This window comes from Bidens hawaiensis, unplaced genomic scaffold, assembly GCF_021521415.1.
Source record: "Bidens hawaiensis isolate Kalapana, Puna unplaced genomic scaffold, B.hawaiensis_p1.1 tig00007232_1, whole genome shotgun sequence".
In the NCBI taxonomy this organism is placed as follows: domain Eukaryota; kingdom Viridiplantae; phylum Streptophyta; class Magnoliopsida; order Asterales; family Asteraceae; genus Bidens; species Bidens hawaiensis.
In genome coordinates, this window is record NW_027491497.1 from 733,320 (window position 1) to 752,258 (window position 18,939).

Below are 18,939 nucleotides of genomic sequence, written 5' to 3' on the forward strand. Positions count from 1 at the left end.
ACTTGTTGCCATAGGAGGTTTTTGGTGTTACGGAGAAGACGACGAACAGAAGGTGTCAACAATTGGCAGAGAAGGTTTGACGACAGAAGGAAATTTCTTTTAAAGTTGACAATTTTTGTAACGCTAATCGGTTCGTCTATCGGTCGGCTTTGTGTTTTAGACATTATTTTTTCGTATTTCAAAATTCTTAGACATGAATTTCTCTACTGGATTTGCTTTGTTTTTGCCTATTATTATGAGTGGCTAAATCCATAGAGCTACCAAGTTTTTTGGTGAATTGACAATGTGTTGATAATTGTTTTGGGTGTTTAACTAGTCTTTGATTGATTTTATATTGTCAAGTTCATATTTGTGATTTTATTCCGTGATTGCTGTTGCGTTTGATTATTTTTTATCTTAGTAAACCTCGTGTGATCTTCTCTTTCATGAATTAGTTTCATGTTTAGCCCAAGGCTGCATCTATACTGATTACTTGGTGTTTTCGGTTGCTTGTGGTAGATATCACCATAGGGGCTGTGAGGTTGAAGTTGTTTAGATCAGTAGTTCACCCCTTTTTAGTTGGACCAAGACATTAGGGGTCGGTTTACTCTTTGGCCTAATTGATTTAGTTAGCCGTTGCGAAACCACGTGCGGTTTCCTAGCCGTTGATTAGGTTAATTTGTAAGTCGAGTTATAAGATCCTTAATATTGAATTACCCCTTTTCCCCTAGGATTGTTATGGCTACGAGCCTTAGAGGGATTTGTGACTTAGACATGGACCAAGTGATAAGTCATTAGGGTACTTAGAGAATCAACCGTGCATTATTCTACTTTTTAAATATTTTTGGGTTTTTAGCAAAACTGACCGTGGGGACCTACTTATCCTTATCATTGTCTACTTAGTTTATCATTAGAACCCAGTTTCATAGGCTTGTTGACACCCGAGCATCATTGATAGTCGTTGAGAATCCTTACCTAGGTGGTTCCCGTTCATCATATATATGAGCCCCGTTAGTTCCGTTAAGTTTTCCCGTTAAGTTCTTTAAGATTAGTTAAGTTAGTTTAAATATATAAGTTAAAAAATATATTATTGAGGCAGGACTTGGTTAGGGTTTAGTTTTTGAGCCACCTCACGTGTCTTCGTGTTAGATACTCAGACTTACTAGACTCTTTTGCTACGTGACCGGTACACTTGCAGTTTGTGTGAAGCTTAGTTGGGGTTTTAAGACTTAGCGTTGAATTGCGAGAATTAGTTACTAATATATTTATATAGCTTTTCGCACATCATGTTTTTGGCGCCGTTGTCGGGGACACGGTTTGAGGCGATTGGAGTTCGACCCAAGTGGGGGACTTGCCTTTTGTAGTTTTGTATCTATATTAAGATCAATATAGTTTAGTTTAGTTTTCTTTTAAATAGATAAGTTTAGGTTTAATTTTATTTTTATTTAATTTATTACTATCTGGTGCCTGTGATCCATTTCTTTTTAAGTTTGTAGTAATGGAGACTTACGACAAAGAACAAAAACGTTACACCATTTGGAAGATGGAGATACAGAGGATTTTGGATTGCAAGGAGAAAAATCGAGTGAAACCCAGTTACGTTTGATGTTTGATTTAAGGGGGAATCTTCTGGGTTATGAAAACTCATCCGGTGAATTCGTTGAGCAAATACCAGATCCGGATGAGGTAACGTTTGATTAGTTACGTATCCACCATGATACAAATCCAAATGCCCCATTTCCGACCCAACAAGCTTTAGATGGAATTCAGCTAAGCTTAATAAGTCAGTCATAACTTGATGAGCCGTTTATCAAGTTTAAGGATGATGGGATTGAAAATCAGTTAGAGGAGTATGTTCCCTCTTGGGAGGATGAGTTTAGGGGTGAGTTTGGTGAAGAGTTGATAGATTTTACCATGATGGATGAAGGAGAGTTTGACCCACTTGGTGATTTAAAGTTTCTTGAAGATCTATTGTATAACGAGCCAAGTTTGGGGATCCTGTAAGGCCCCGATACCGGTAGCCCTACTTTCGGGTTGGATTTACTCATAAACGCAGTTCTAAATATCAGAGTTAATTAAAACATTCGCGGAATATAAAAGCTTTCATAAAACATTTCATAACAAAACACGTCTTGTCTTAAAACATCAGTTTGTCTTTCAAAATTAACGAAACATTAAACTTAACGTCTTGAGTCTTCCGATGCCAGCCTCTTATTCGGTGCCACATGTCTCCTCAAGCGAGTTGCCTCATCCTACTCACCTGCGTGCATACTAAAAGCCAGCTACGCTGAGTGAGTTCTAGTTAATCACATAATCATACAATACCTTCTTACATTTCATACTTAACCTCTTAACTTTCCTTCATACACACATAATTGCATATACTTTCATTCTTACCTTCATACTTTCTTTACATACATAATCATACGTTTTAAAGAGCCTTTCGCCCTATAACCTCACAGATATTATAAGGGTCTGGTCCCTAACATCACAGATATTATAAGGGTCTGGTCCCTAACATCACAGATATTATAAGGGTCTGGTCCCTAACATCACAGATATTATAAGGGTCTGGTCCCTAACATCACAGATATTATAAGGGTCTGGTCCCTAACATCACAGATATTATAAGGGTCTGGTCCCTAACATCACAGATATTATAAGGGTCTGGTCCCTAACATCACAGATATTATAAGGGTCTGGTCCCTTTGTTTCGTGTAACCGTACCATACCTATTCATACATACTTTCCTTGACAATACGTGCAATCTCCGAAGAGCGTTCACGTACCATCATCATAACATACATACATTATGCATACATCATATATTCATACATACATCATATCTATCATCATACTTATCAGTCATATCTTAACTACCACCTGACGGTTCATGCAATATCCGAAGATCGTTCACGCACCGTCAAGCGATCACCATACATAAATCATACAAGGCATACACTTATCACTTAAGATAAGTGTATTAACTATCACATCGAGTATGCACACAGCCCCGAAAACATAACAAGGAAGTGGGGCTAGAAACTCACCTGAACACGGTTACGTTCACCGTTAATCGTAATCCCTTTCTTCAGTTGTGCACGGCTGACTGTATAACAAGTATACGTATCAATTAACTATCACTACTCATATTGTATTTCTATCTTTATATGACCCACAACGAACGGAGGTCCGGGGGCAGCGCCCCTGGCAGCGGGGTCTAGGGGCGGCAGCCCCTAGCAGGGTCCAAGGGGCAGAGCCCCTGGCTGGGGTCGAGCTGCCAGGTCAGCTTGGAAAAAATTTATTTCCATTAACTGTCTTAACACATTTTTCATTAGGTTTTTAATTTATTTTCTAATCGAATTTGACTTTAAGCGAAGTTAAACCTTAGGCGAACTTAGCTTTAAGCGAAGTTAAACCTTAAGCGAACTTAGCTTTAGGCGAAGTTAAACCTTAAGCGAACTTAGCTTTAGGCGAAGTTATCAGTTAGGCGAACTTGGCCGTAAGCGAAGTTATCAATTAGGCGAACTTGGCCTCAAGCGAAGTTACCAGTTAGGCGAACTTGGCCTCAGGCGAAGTTACCAGTTAGGCGAACTTGGCCGTAAGCGAAGTTATCAGTTAGGCGAACTTGGCCTCAGGCGAAGTTATCGCTTTGAAGGCGAAGTTATCGCTTTGAAGGCGAAGTTGCCCAGTTCGCGGCGAAGTTGCCCAGTTCAGCCACTGTTTGGTTTCTATCAACCATTTTGGCGATTTTAACACCCTTGTTATGGTTCGACATCACCCACTACATTCCCCAACCGTTTTCGGTCGTATATATAATATAAAGCTTGGATCTTTAAACTTTAAAGATCAAGAATCATACCTTTTTGTGCTCATTTGGATCTCGTTTAACTTGTTAGTCACAACTAATCGCTCACTCTCTCTCGGATCTTGTTCGTTCCTCTCCCTCGGCCGCCGGCGGTGCGTGTGGCGTGTGGTGTGTGTGTTTTGGAGTGTTAGAGGATAAGATGGAATGAATGATAGTTTAGGGTTTAGGGGATATTTATATCCCTTAAAGCCCATGGACCTAAGGCCCATTCTCATTTAACCCATCTCAATTAATCTAAGTCCATGATCCGCTCCTTACTAGATATTAAATAATTAATAACGCGAAATCACTAAACGTAACTTTCTTTATTCAACATTATAAATTTTAGGATGTTACAGATCCAGAAGGAGCCTTGTGAGGAGAGCCATGAGGTAGTAGGTGATTTAGTCCTTTCGACATTACACCTCGATTGTGAAAACCAAAACATGAACATTACTCAATCTCCATTCGGGACGTATTGAGGTTTAAAATGTTGGCTAAAAGAATAAGGAGGATATCTGGGCTCAGGGATCATAGGGTGATGAAGAGTTTGTCTTCCCCGCCTCACTTTACTGAATCATTTTCGGAGGGATTCAAGAATTGGTGGATCGAGCTTAGTTCAGATTTTCGGGCCCACACGAGTAATGCAATTGGTTTCTTCCCATCTAGTTATAAAAGAAGGGTGTTGAGGAGTATTGATGGGAAACGGATAAAGGAGAAGCCTCCTTATTGAGGTTTCGAGAGAAAGTCTGGCTGAAGACTATTTTGTAAACTTAGAGCTTCCCGGGAGGAAACCCGATAATATATCTCTTTTTATGATTTTATTTTGCTTTTATTTTGTCGCTATTTCAGGTGTTTCTTCTCTTGAAGGTTTCACTTTACTGAATCATTTTCGGAGGGATTCAAGAATTGGTGGATCGAGCTTAGTTCAGATTTTCGGGCCCACACGAGTAATGCAATTGGTTTCTTCCCATCTAGTTGTAAAAGAAGGGTGTTGAGGAGTATTGATGGGAAATGGATAAAGGAGAAGCCTCCTGATTGAGGTTTCGAGAGAAAGTCTGGCTGAAGACTATTTTGTAAACTTAGAGCTTCCCGGGAGGAAACCCGGTAATATGTCTCTTTTTATGATTTTATTTTGCTTTTATTTTGTCGCTATTTCAAGTGTTTCTTCTCTTGAAGGTTATTCTGTGGTTGGATAAGAGATGGTTGATGTCCAGGAGTTTGAAGCAAGTATGGGGATGCTAACTGATTTTTTATATGTAGTGAGTTGCTGAATTATTGATTGGTTGAGTGCCGCGTTCGTTCGTGAGTGACCGCTTGGTAGAGAGAGCTAGAGTTTGAGGCTTGCGTTCGAATTGGAGGGCACGAAACATGACGAAACACGTTCATTGCTATTTACCAGGGGAGTCTGTTCCATTTTTCTTTATTTATTTTGTTTTTATCTTTTTCCTGTCTCACATTGAGGACAATGTGAAATTTAAGTGTGGGGTTAGGAAATTGATGTTTTATATGTACTAATAAATAACAAAAATAAAATGAAATAAAGGTTTAAAAGAAAAATTAAATAAAAAAAAAGAGTAAAAGAGTTTTAAAATGTCCCATGTTTTTCAAAATTCTGCATTAGATAGGAAATGATTTTATTACTGAGTGTTCTTGACAATATCTTGGTGTTTTCTTAATATATATATATATATATATAATAAATCAGAACAGTTGTGTATCTAATTTGGGATGTGTCATTAGACCCAACTAATCCTGAAAAGTTTCCCTTCAGTATTTTTAATTGTACCTTAACATATTCATAAATTTTGTGCGTTCTCATCTTGGGGGAAGCGGTGAAGCTAAAATTCAATATGATATAGGGAGAATTGCTGTAATCCTTTTACTTTGAGGTGGTGAGAATTGTGTGCACTTAAAATCTAGCACATCACTCGTTTTATGAAAGTAAACTGAGTGGTGGCGCCTCGCCAAAAAGTTCATCTTTTCACAAGCTTAGAACTAGTTATATATTTAGGGTATTATTAAAAAAAGGAAGAGAAAGTACCAATAAAAGATGCAAAAAAACATCCAAAAAATAGCAAAGAAGGCCAAAGTTGTCCATACTAGACATGACAGAGAGTTTACGTGTTGCCAATGGGATAGTGACTATAAGGTTATCGCTATTGTGGCTTGAAAGTTCTTAGTCAATTAATAAAATTTTAGGTTTATATATGACAAAGTCCAATAACATATAGGAATCAGTGTAATATCCCGAAATTTCAAGAAATATTATTTAATATGCTATTAACGTCGGAAGGATTAATAGAGTTAGTAGAATAATAATAATAAGATAATAATAATGATAAAAGATGGCAGGCCTTTAAAGATGGAATTAATTATGGACTAAAAAGAAAAGATGGGCTTAAGGTCCATGGGCTTAAGGGAATATAAATACCCCTTAAACCCTAATCCTTTCCATTTCCAGCCATCTCTACACCATAGCCTCCCTACACACTCTAAAACACACACATACACCTCCCTAGTTCGGTTGCGATCAAGAAGAGAAGATCCAAGACCAAAACCAAGCTAGATCTTGATAAATCTTGACTATACAAGCAAGATACAAGATCCTTGTTGAATATCGAAGCTAACTGTAGCCTAAAAACGCATAAAGGTATGTTCTTTACATATAAAGGTTATGTTTTTATGAACGGTTTTCCCTAAAACTTAGCACTAGAGTAGATCGGGTCTAGAGGAATCATAAAGTTGCAAACTTGATGTTTAAAATGGACTTAACTAACTCATGGCTATATACAGTTCATAAAAGAAACCCTAGATCTAACCCAAGAACGTTTAGATAATAAAGGTTCAAGCTTTACGTGTTGATGGGCTAGGTCTTAGCCGAAAACGGTTATGGAAACGTTTATGGGATAATATAATACGAAAATAGGGGTATAAAGGTTAAAATATAATGAAATAATGGTAAAAAGGAACATGTGGCAGCAAGTTATTCGAAGACATTCCATATATTCGAATACATTGGTTATGTTCGAATACAATGGGCATGTTAGAATACATTGAGAAATTCAAATACAATGGTCATGTTAGAATGCATTGAGAAATTTGAATACAAAGGTATTCTAATACAAGTTGAATGCTAACATAAATGTATTCTAATCACATGCCATTAGAATATAAATGTATGCTAACACAAATGTGTTCTAATCACATGCCATTAGAATACAAATGTATTCTAATCACATGTCATTAGAATACAAATGTATGTTAACACAAATATATTCTTATACCATTCGAATACAAGATATTCAAATACAATGCTATTAGAATAGACCAGACTTAACCATTTCTGGTGCAACCTAAAGAAAGCGCATAGGACTAGGAAATTGATAGATATACAGTTAGCCGTGCTCAATTGAAGAAAGGAATCACTATTAACTCAGAAAGAAACCGTAGACATGTGAGTTTCTAGTCCCACTTCCTTGTTATGTTTTCGGGGATGTGTGCATACTCAATGTGAACGTTAATACACTTACCTTAAATGGTAAGTGTATGCTATGATGAATTATGTGATAGTCTGTATGAATGTTATGAATGAACGCTTGTCGGTGCGTGAACGATCTTCAGATATTGCACGTATCGTCAGGGAGTATGGGTGTTAGATGAATGATGTGAAGAACGCCTAGAGCGTTCGTATGCCACGATGTAATTATCGTATATGTGAGGTATGTGTAAGCAGGTACATGAATGTTATGTGAGATCAACGTCTGGTATAGTAAGTTAGGATGGCAAATCCCTCTGAACTACTATGGGACTTAAACTCGATATGTGATAGCGTAAATAAGGACTGTGAACCTTATTAGCGTTCTTTATACGGATATTATATAATTGAGCATGTGTTCCTTCTATGGAGTACCTTCTATGAACAATGTATATGGTTCCTTCTATGGATCAGGTATAGAGTTCCTTCTATGGATAAAGTATAGTGGTCCTTTTATGGAAAGTATATAGGGTCCCTTCTATGGGTAACGCTTAAGGATCCTTCTATGGATAATATTTAGGGATCCTTTTATGGATAGTTTATATAGGTTCTTCTATTGATGATACAGGTTGTTACTTCTATGAATGACAGTAATTGTTCTTCTAATTGATATTATGCAATGGTCCTCTTACGGATAATTATAAAGTGTCAGGAATGAAGTTCGGTTTAAGTATGAATATGTATCTTCGGATACGTATACATGAAAGTATGAGAATATATTGTATGTTACCTGATTAACTTGAACTCACTCAGCGTAGCGAACTTTTAGTATGCACACAGGTATATATGTTTAACGAGCTGGCATGAGGATGGCACATGGCATGGATTGAACGGCTAGCATCTGAAGATGGAAAAAATGCCGTTTTAAATATGATGTTTTATGTTATGTATTAAAGAAAAGTCTGAACGTTTGTAACGAATGATTAAGTTAACGTTTTCGCGAAATGTTTTAATTAACTCTGATTTGTAGAACTGCGTTTATGAGTAAATCCGACATTAAAGTAGGGCTACCGGGACCGGGGCCTTACAATCAGCTCGTATGACCATCACATGACTAATCATTCATAATTCCATGTAGTGCACTTTCTTCTTACCATTAAAGAGTCAATTGCTTATGGTGATTTGTCAAGCCATTTTGAATCGACTCTAGCCTAGCTAGCTCTTTATGTTTGAGATGCAGTTAAGATTAGCTGCCACTATTGAGTGAGGGTTCCATAGGTTTATTGATGAATTAAAAAATATGTATGTTTAATGTATAAATAATAGGAGAGAGAAGCGGAAAAAATGAGTAGGAATGCACCAGAAAATGACACGTGGTAATATAAAATTTTATTTATTATATAGTATAGATGATATAATTCATATTGGAGAAGTTAAATAACGAAATATGTTAAATTTATAAAAACTTTTAATAAACAAACCTAACTTCTTTTTAGATAAGTTTTGTAAAAGCAATTATAGAAATCAAAATGAATTAAAAAATATGTATGTCTAATGTATAATTAATAGGAGAGAGAAGTGGGAAAAAAAGTAGGAATGCACAAGAGAATGACACGTGGCAATATAAAATATTTATTTATTATATAGTACTAGGTTACTAGCCCGTGTAGTACACGGGTGGAAAATAGGAAATTCATCACGTAAAGAAATTTGATTATATATTTGAATATTATATTATTTGTGTAATAAACACAAATAATTTTAACCGACAATATCGCCCGTTCTTGAAAGTAAGTTCACTGAACTTGTCTAAAATCGAAGAATACACAAAGTCAATTAAATCATATACTGGATATAATAAATTGTTAATTAGAAGATCATCGGGAATTTGTACATTCATTTGTCGTCATTTGGACCCCCATCCCCAACATTCCCTTCACCTATATCCAATAATTAATTCGCAAATTATTTTATCTCTTCAACATGTAAGGATTGGCATCCAACTGTGAGCCTCATGTTTTTTATTGATAGTTTAAGTACCTTTCACTTTGACAAGATGTAGGAAGAACTTATTGAATAGTAATTTAAAATAAACACGAAAAAAAGTCTATACAATCTAACTATTTATTTAACAAAAGTATCATAAATTTAAAATTTACAACTCCCTAAATACTTCCTTTTATACGAGGTTTTAATTTGTAGCATTTCGTTGTTGTCAAAGATTAATATAAAAATGAACAAATTGAATTTTTTTAATAGCTAATAACTAAACACTTAGAAACATCAATTGGCTTATATGACTTGTTTAACGATTCATAGAGCCATAATTTGTATACACTTTAATATTGACTTAACTTGTTATGACTTCAACTCAAGATGCTAATAACCCATTTAGTATTATAGTATTTTCCATAATACCTTACCGGAAAACCGTAATAGTTCAACATCTTCATTGAATTTTTTATTTTTATATGGAACCTAAAGAAATTATAAGAAAATTATATAATAATTAAAATCAATACAAACAAAAAGGGAAAAGAAAAAGAATTGTTAATGAAATAATGAATAATATGAGAATCGACTATTAGAGTATCATATTAAACCTTACCAGAAAATGATTAATATCTTTTACCAGAATTGGCGATGATGGAGATAGTAATCCGAGAGAGAGAGAGAGAGAGATTATAATGATTAGGGTTTTCAACCGTAGAATTTATATAATGTAAATGAGATGATTTAGTATGTTTTTTGACCAGACTGTAAAAAATATTTAAGTTATTGTAAATTTTAAAATTTAAAATTTGATATCTTTTTAGTAATAATGAATTTTTAATCATGATACATTTAGACATTATGGAATGTTTGACCAGTTAAATTTAAATGTTTAAAATTTAAAATTGAAAATCATTTTAAAAATAATAAGTTTCAATCGTAGTAATGTTACACATTATGGAATGTTTGACCATTGATTTACAAAATTTACCTTTGAGTTACAATTTAAAGTTATAAAGTTTATAAAATTATTAAAATGGCATAAAACTTTGAGGACTATGGTTATAAAATGGTGACACAAAATAAACATAAATAAATGTAATTATAATAAAAAACATATATATACACACACACACACACACACACACACACTTTTGAATGATAAAAATAGCACTAATGAAGACAATAGAAAAAAATTGTTATGTTTCAAAATCGAATTGTCATAGAAAATAGCACTAAGGAAGACAAAACAAACTTAATTTCAATATACATCGTTGGATAAATTAACCTTATAATATTCCAAAGCATGTCAAAATCCAATTAGAGTTAGATTTAGATTTAGTGACGATATAAATCATTAAATTCATAACAAAAGGCAAGGGAAATTTAACATCACAAAACATACTTGTATACATTTAATTAAATGGTGGCCAAAGTTATTTCTGTTTCGGTTGAAATATTGACGAAATTCGAATACCTTTTATGGATTGTTTGACCAGATTGTAAAAATATTTAAGTTATTGTAAATTTTAAAATTTAAAATTGGATATATTTTTAGTAATAATGAATTTTTAATCATGGTACATTTAGACATTTTGGAATGTTTGGCTAGTTAAATTTAAAAGTTTATAATTTAAAACTGAAAATCCTTTTAAAAATAATAAGTTTCAATCGTAGTAATGTTACGCATTATGAAATGTTTGACCATTTATTTACAAAATTTTTCTTTGATTTACACTTTAAAGTTTTAAAGTTTATAAAATTATTAAAGTAGTATAAAATTTTAAGGACTATGGTTATCAAATGGTGACACAAAATAAACATAATTAAATGTAATTATGATAAAAAAACATATATATATATATATATATATATATATATATATACATACTTTTGAATGGCCAATCAATTTCATTATATATTTTTTTTTTTTCAATTTTATACATTAATTTTGACATTTATATGTAATTAATAATTTGTCAAATATATAAGATTAAAAGTTTGTTGAGATTGAAGACATTAATATTGATAGTTGGGATTAAAAACTATAAAAAAATATTTTAAATTTATGAATTTTCGTATTTAATAGGTTCTAAATTTGTTATACTTAAGACTAAATTGATGGTCAAATTTCATAACTTATTAAGGAATCTGAATTAATTTTCATAATCAACTGTATTAAATATTTTTTTAGAATTCAAAATTCAAAAACTTTCTATTTTTTTTAAGTTGATTAACTAAATAATATATAGTTAAAATAAATAAAAGGTAAAGGTTAAGTATGATGAGATTGAAGACTATAAACATCTTTTAAATTGCATATTTAATATGGTATAAATTTGTTATGCTTAATAGACAGTTATATTAATAAAATACATTTAATAGTAATAGGAAATAGTATATATATAATATAAAATTTTAAAACACCATAGGAACTTCACTTAATACATGAAACTTTTAAGTAGAATTTGACCAATAATAAAAATCATGGAAATGTGGAAATAAAGGAAAATCATGAAAATTTTATTATTGTATTTATGTAATTTAAATCATGAAAATATATTAAATAAAATTTAACCAATAATAAAAATCATGAAAATTTATTAAATTGGATTTGACAAAGATATTTTTTAACAAATGGTGAAATTCAAACTCTATAACATATTTTTGTAAATTTTTCATATTAATGATGAGAATTGAATTTTGATATATATATATATATATATATATATATATATATATATATATATATATATATATGACATTTGAATGAGAATCGGTTTCTAAAATGTCATATTAAATGTGTATAAATCTAAAAAGTAACGTAAGATAATATTGAAAGTATAATAATGTTTTAAACTGCGCTGACATTGGTAAATTAATTGGACTTTGACCAACAACAATATAAGATTGATTATCTTACTATAGATAAGTTAATGTCTTATAGAATAATCAACTAAATTTCATTTTTGGATTATATAATAATCAATTGAACTACATAAATTGTGAAAAATAATAAATACATGAATACTAACAGAAATATACATTAATATTAAACAAAAATAAAAGGCATATTATCAAACAATCCTCAATCCATGAAATTAATTAGCTATATCTAGTTGGGGACAATAACCTAAAATGATAAAATTAAATATTAATATCACATAATTAATAAATTACAAATTATGGAAGATCTGAATCATGTGAAAAAAAAATGTAAAATTGATGTTTGAATTTACAACCGGAAAATTTGAATCGCGTTACCGGAAAAACAGAATAGTGAAGATCTCCATTGAATCTTCGAATTTGATATATAACCTAAAGAGATTATAAGAAAAAATCATATAATTATTAATATAAATACAAACAAAAACATAAAATAAAAATAATTGTAATTGATATAAAACATCAAGCTTGGGAATGCAAGACTTCCGTACATAAGCTTGAATTCTATTAACCTGAAACATTAATATTAACATTAGTAAAACATTGTATGATGATATATAATAATTAATGAATGTGTAAGAATACCATTTCGTCTTGCACAATCATTTCGATCGACCAATCCTCCTTGGGCTTGAATTGTCCTTCAGACGCCAAAGTTTCAAAATACGCACCTTCGGGATACACTCACTGTTAAGAACATCCAATTGATTCAACATGGTGATGTTTGGTTGCTCCACGTTCCTAGTGGTAAAAATAAAAAATAAACAAAAAATTAATGTATTAAAAATAACAGTTTTAAGCCAAATACTAAATAACAAAATGGACGATATAAACACAAGACAAAATAGAAACCTTAGAAACAAAGACAATCATTTTTGCTAAGATGGTGGGATAGTGTAAGAATTATGGTGTGAAAGTGAAGTATTTATACGAATTGAATTATTAACCTGAAACATTAATATTAACATTAGTAAAACATTGTATGATGATATATAATAATTAATGAATGTGTAAGAATACCATTTCGTCTTGCACAATCATTTCGATCGACCAATCCTCCTTGGGCTTTGAATTGTCCTTCAGACGCCAAAGTTTCAAAATACGCACCTTCGGGATACACTCACTGTTAAGAACATCCAATTGGTTCAACATGGTGATGTTTGGTTGCTCCACGTTCCTAGTGGTAAAAATAAAAAATAAACAAAAAATTAATGTATTAAAAATAACAGTTTTAAGCCAAATACTAAATAACAAAATGGACGATATAAACACAAGACAAAATAGAAACCTTAGAAACAAAGACAATCATTTTTGCTAAGATGGTGGGATAGTGTAAGAATTATGGTGTGAAAGTGAAGTATTTATACGAATTGAATTATTAACCTGAAACATTAATATTAACATTAGTAAAACATTGTATGATGATATATAATAATTAATGAATGTGTAAGAATACCATTTCGTCTTGCACAATCATTTCGATCGACCAATCCTCCTTGGGCTTTGAATTGTCCATCAGACGCCAAAGTTTCAAAATACGCACCTTCGGGATACACTCACTGTTAAGAACATCCAATTGGTTCAACATGGTGATGTTTGGTTGCTCCACGTTCCTAGTGGTAAAAATAAAAAATAAACAAAAAATTAATGTATTAAAAATAACAGTTTTAAGCCAAATACTAAATAACAAAATGGACGATATAAACACAAGACAAAATAGAAACCTTAGAAACAAAGACAATCATTTTTGCTAAGATGGTGGGATAGTGTAAGAATTATGGTGTGAAAGTGAAGTATTTATACGAATTGAATTATTAACCTGAAACATTAATATTAACATTAGTAAAACATTGTATGATGATATATAATAATTAATGAATGTGTAAGAATACCATTTCGTCTTGCACAATCATTTCGATCGACCAATCCTCCTTGGGCTTTGAATTGTCCTTCAGACGCCAAAGTTTCAAAATACGCACCTTCGGGATACACTCACTGTTAAGAACATCCAATTGGTTCAACATGGTGATGTTTGGTTGCTCCACGTTCCTAGTGGTAAAAATAAAAAATAAACAAAAAATTAATGTATTAAAAATAACAGTTTTAAGCCAAATACTAAATAACAAAATGGACGATATAAACACAAGACAAAATAGAAACCTTAGAAACAAAGACAATCATTTTTGCTAAGATGGTGGGATAGTGTAAGAATTATGGTGTGAAAGTGAAGTATTTATACGAATTGAATTTTGGGAGAATGGAATATATAAGGAATGTATATAGGGATTTAATTGAAAACAAAAAATTAGAGAATTTTAATAAACTTAAAGTATGGACGAAAATTAGGGAATGAGGATTAATTGATTTACCAAAAATTTGAATTACTCAGATGTAATATGGTCAAATTAGATTATAATATTATAAATATAAATGAATTAAATTTATATCTTTAAATCTAGACTATATTTAATCATAAGAAATGTAACTTATTAATGTAGAAATATAAGTTAATAATTTATGTATTTACATTAATATAATAAATCATCAATTATATTACCGTATATCTAAATATCTAATGTATAAAAATACCGTATATATAATATATAAAATTATAATAAATTAGAATATATTTAAGTACTAAATCATATGATTGAAATTTAAAAAAACACTCAACATAATATAACTAATAAGCATTTAAATAATTAAGTAATTGATATTAGTTGTGGAAAAATAAGTTACTAATTTTTATTTGTTTATTAACATTAAGACAACTTTAATATAGTTGAAAATTTTAATATAATTACAATATTATCAATTACAATACTTACAATATATTTAACATATTTAAAATTAGAATCAACTCATATATTTAAATCATTAGTCGCTCAATTTGAAAGCAGTCAATGGTCAAAATCCGTATTTATAGAAATTACAATAATTAATTGAATTATAGAAATTACAATGAATTACAATATTATCAATTACAATGCTTAATCAAATCCTTAGTCAAATGAGACACGATAATTAAGTGAATTATAGAAATTCCGTAATTAAAGAATTCCTTAATGAAATGGAGGATTCATTCCTAATTTATAGAAATTGATTAGGAATTTGAATTTATACTCTAACGGTTCAAATTTGAATGAGTCAATCGGTGAAATTCATAAATATTCAAAAATATAATATTAGAACCAATTATACTAAATCAGTCAATTTGATAAATTTTCATAAATATAAGATTATGACCAATTATACTAAAGTGAAATCCGTAATCTCTGTATATCGAATCTTATCGATGAAATATCAATTAATTATCTATTATATAAAATACATCAAACCCAAAGGGAAACCTAAATTTGTGAATGAAATAAATAATAATTAAAAAAAATAAATTAGTTTTAGTATGCTATAATAGAAATCGTAATTAATTATTAATTATAATTATTAAAGATTATAATTATTAAGCATTAAAGATTAAAGATTAAATTAAAGATGAAACATAATCATTAAAGGGAATAGATCTAACTATACTATTAAAGTAATAGGCTTTAAGTCCATTTCCCCCATTCCTATTCATTGATTCTCATATTTTTCATGTATATCAATGGCTTCTCTAATTTTCATCTTAATAAAACAAATCAATAATATATTAAAATAAGATTCATCAATGCTATTAAAATATTATCTTTCATTTGATGTTTAATTTTTCATTTTCAATATTCTAATTAATATAATATATTAAAACTGTAGCTATAGTTTTGAAAACCAAATATTCAAAATTTCATTTTGAATATTTTATTATTTTTGGTTGATTTCGTTTTGAATTTTTTTTTACGGATTTAATATAGAGATTACGGATAATATATATAATATAGAGAGATTACCGATTTAAAATATTAAAATTTTGTTAAAATATTATATTTATTTAAATTTATCAAATTCATAAAGTTGTAAAGGTTTGTACCATTCATGTTAAATTTAGGAAAGAATAACCCATTTGATTAAGGAAATGATTTAATTACGGAATTTATAAATTTGAATTAATTATTGTATATTCTTTGAATGTAATTAATTTGTAAATTTGAATTAATTATTGTATAAATTATGGTGTAAATTTGAATGTAAATTTGAATTAATTAACAATCATTAAGTTTTACTATAATTACGGATGTTGACCAATTGACCCATTGACTTAATTACGGTCATTTAGTTTTAACAATTATAATACAAATCTATTGACTTATTATTGTTTAACAATAACATTTGAGTTACAAATCCCTTGTTGACCCATTGACTTATTATTGTAAACGTTGACTTATAATACGATCTACTAATTAACAATTGAGTTACATATATACAACAAAATTAGTAACTTTTATTTTCACACCTTATATGAATTACATTAAGTAATATATGGTGTTATAATTGATGATTAATTATATTATTGTAAATAATATAATTAGTAACTTATATTTTTACATTAATAAGTTTATTTCCGTACATTTAAATATAGTTAACATTTAAATTAAATAATACTAGACGGGTGCCCGCGCGATGCAGCGGGTGTTTGAACCTGCTAATAACGTACAAATATAAGTGTTTATGGTTCGGTTAAAACCTTGAAATCGTTTAAATCGGTCATTGGTTTGACTTCTTTTTCTTTTTCTTTTTTACTTTCGGTTTGTTGGTCGGTTTCAAAATTTTCGAAACGTAGTGAACGGTTGGTTCGCGGTTTATATCGGCAACCGGCCATATGAAACCAGAAAAGACTGTAAATTAACCTAATTGCAATATGATTTCTTTTGTAATCTTTGTTGTTATTATTTCACGTCCTAGATATTCCATTAATATTTACCATTTATGTGGCTAAAATTATCATTTTTTATTTATGATCATCTCAAGTGTCATATTATGTTGGTTTATAGTTAAAATTGATGGTACTTTTAATTTATTAATTATTTTAAACTAAATTTATCATTAAAGTTTAAACTGTGAAATCCAACTGGAACCAGGCCGTTAGTAACGATTCGGTTTCAAGTTTCAATGGTTGAGTTTGGTTTTGGACGACAAAAAATCAGTATTAACGGTTGGACTCACAAGTTTAACTTAAAAACCATCAAAACCGACACTGAACACCCCTACGTAACATATTAATTTATTTAAAATGAAAACAAAAATTACAACAATATCATATCCAAATTAAAGAGAATAAAATGCTCTTTTTTATGGTGCAATTTGTTTATAAAAATATTAACGTATGAAAAGGCTATAGTCGTTTAAAATCATAGGTGGAAAATTAGTTTACAAGTTAAATTAAAAACATAATATGGTTAAAGATGAGGGACCAAACTTGTAAGTTGAATGGATTGTGTTTAAAAGACATGTTTACCCTTACTAACACATGTACCTCATGCTTTAAGTGTTGTAAATTACTTAAAAATTGGTGTCTTAATTTGCCCTTGTTTGATGTATTATATATAGTATAGATTACATTTATACTAATCTAATTATGTAACATTGCATTTTAGAAAATTCAAAATTTGAAAATCCACTAATTATGATTTCCCTTCTATTCGTTCTTACTATAACTTTTTTGAAAAATTTTGAAATTTCCTAAATTTATGTTTCTAATAAATACATGTATACCTTCCTTCTATAATTTAGTCTATCCTAATTCATTTCGTATAAATACGTACATTTGATAGGCTAATTCTTACACCATCAAAGCCTCTTTAGTTAAAACGTTTAGCTTTGTGCCAAGGTTTTTACTTTTTGTTGTTTTTATATCTTCCATTTTCTTATTAATTTTTTTTCTTAAAAGTGTTATTGTTCCTAAATGATTTTTTTGTTTTCTTAAATTTTTCACCACTTGCAAGATGGAGCCAATAAATATCACCATGCTGAACAATTGGATGTTCTTAACAGTGAGTGTATCATAAAGGTGCGTATTTTGAAACTTTGGCGGCTGAAGGACAACTCAAAGCCCGGGCAAGATTGGTCCATCGAAATGATTGTTCAAGACGAAATGGTATTGTTAACACATTCATTAATTTACTATATTATTCATACAACTTTTTACTAATCTTAGTAATAATTTGCAGGGCAACAGAATGCAAGCCTATGTAAGGAAGCCTTGCATTCCTAAGCATGATGTTTGGCTTGCCGAGAATAAATCTTTGATTGTTCGGAAGGCCTCACTCGGTGCAAATATGTCTACTTACAAATACATCGATTGCCCACACAAGCTTTGTTTCACAGCCGAGACTCATCTCTCAAATTCCTACGAATTTGAAGGTCACTTGTATGGGCTGCAATTTGTTACTTTTGATGACATAAAAGCCAAAAACTTTACATAAAACGATACTATAGGTGTCAAATTATTTCTCCAATATCATATTCAAAATTTACATCAAAATTGGTGCATTTATACAATAAATCAAAATAAAATAGTAATAATAATAAACTTGGTGAAACGATGTCTTCATAATAGATTTCAAAATTGATGAAGTTGTTGATAAAATAGTAATATAATGATAAACTTGATAAAATTGATGTATTTGAAACGATGTCTTCATGATTGATGTCTTCATTATTGATTTCTGAATGTCAAATTATTTCTTCAAAATTGGAGTGATGTTTACTAAAGAAGGGATAATTTACTTTATGATAAATTATTTAATAGTTTTCTTAATTTACT